Source organism: Colobus angolensis, unplaced genomic scaffold (assembly GCF_000951035.1).
Source record: "Colobus angolensis palliatus isolate OR3802 unplaced genomic scaffold, Cang.pa_1.0 Scaffold111, whole genome shotgun sequence".
NCBI classification, from domain to species: domain Eukaryota; kingdom Metazoa; phylum Chordata; class Mammalia; order Primates; family Cercopithecidae; genus Colobus; species Colobus angolensis.
In genome coordinates, this window is record NW_012112142.1 from 1,695,384 (window position 1) to 1,697,059 (window position 1,676).

The following is a 1,676-nucleotide window of genomic DNA, read 5'->3' on the forward strand; positions in this document are numbered from 1 at the left end:
AAAAAAAAAAAAAAAAAAATTGTGTTCTTTTTATGATCAAGTTACAAGTGTTCTTTTTTCTAGATACGGATCCCTTACATATATGATTTGCAAATATTTTCTTCCGTTTCATAGGCTACCTTTTTACTTTGTTGATGGTGTCCATTGAAGCATAAAAGTTTTGAATTTTGAAGAACTCTAATCTTTTTTTGTTGTTGCTTATGCTTTTGATAACATATCTAAGAAAATGTAGCCTAATCAAGGTCACAAAGACCTACCTATGTTTTTTCCTAAAGGTGCTATAGTTTAGCTCTTATATTTAGGTCTTAGATCCATTTTGAGTTAATTTGGTATATGGCGAGGTCAGGGTCCAAGTTCATTCTTTTGCATGTGGTTATCTACTTGTCCCAGCTTGTCCCAACTTGTTGAAATGACTGTTATTTGTTCATTGAATTGATTCCATACCAATGTTTAAAATTAATTGATCATAAGTATAAGGGTTTATTTCTATACACTCAATCCTATTTCATTGATCTATATATGTCTTTCTTTATACTAGTACCACACTGTCTTGATTACTGTTAGTTTTGAAATATGAAAAATGTGAGTCCTTCAACTTGTTTCTTGTTTTTCAAGATTGTTTCGCGCCCCTTGAATTTCCATATGCATTTTAGGATCAGCTTGCCAGTTTCTGCAAAGAAACCAGCTGGGTTTTCACAGGGATTACAATGAATCTGTAGATCCATTTGGAGAATACTGCAATTTAAACAATATTAACTTTATTCCTCTTTTACTCTTTTTAAAACTATTATAAATGGAATAATGTTTTCTTATATGTTTCCTTAGATTATTCATTGCAACTACATAGAAATATAGTTGCTTTTTTTTTTTTTTTTTGAGACACAGTCTCGCTTTGTTGCCCCGCCCAGGCTGGAGTGCAGTGGCGAGATCTCAGCTCACTGCAGCCTCCACCTCCCGGGTTCAAGTGTTTCTCCTGCCTCAGTCTCATGAATAGCTGGGATTACAGGCACCCTGCCACCATGCCCAGCAAGTTTTTGTATTTTTAGTAGAGTCAGGGTTTCACCATGTTGGTCAGGCTGGTCTCAAACTCCTGAACTCAAGCAATCCACCTGCCTTGGTCTCCCAAAGTGCTGGGATTACAGGCGTGAGCCACCACACCCAGCCTACAGTTGCTTTTTGTATATTGTCCCTATATCCTTCAGTTTTGATGAATGTGTTTATTAGTTCTAATTTTTGGGAGGTGGCATTCCTTTAGATTTTCTATTTATAAAATCATGTCATCTTTGAATAGAGATAGTTTTACTCTTTCTTTGCAATCTGGATGTCTTTTTTTTTTGTCTTTTGCTTAATTCTGGCTAGAACCTCCAGTACAATGTTGAATAGAAATGGCAAGAGTAGACATCCTTGTCTCTTTCCTGACTTTATGGCAAAAGCATTTAGTTTTTTACCATGAAGTATTTTAGCTGCGGGCTTTTTTGTAGTTGCATTTGATTGAGTAGAAAAACTACACTCATCTCATTGTTGAGTGTTTTTTTGTTTGTTTGTTTTGTTTTTTAACGTGAAGGGTTGTTGGATTTTTATCAAATGTTTTTTCCGTATTTATTGACATGATCATATGGTTTTGCTCTTTATTCTAAGAACATGGTATATTAACATTAATTGATTTCTGGATTTTT

At 34.5% G+C, this 1,676-nt stretch overlaps 1 protein-coding gene across 1 annotated transcript in view; it reads right to left on the reverse strand.

Moving 5' to 3' along the window:
- PRSS48 (protease, serine, 48) overlaps nt 1–1,676 on the reverse strand; it is a 16,270-nt gene that overhangs the window by 2,401 nt on the left and 12,193 nt on the right. The window lies entirely within an intron of this gene.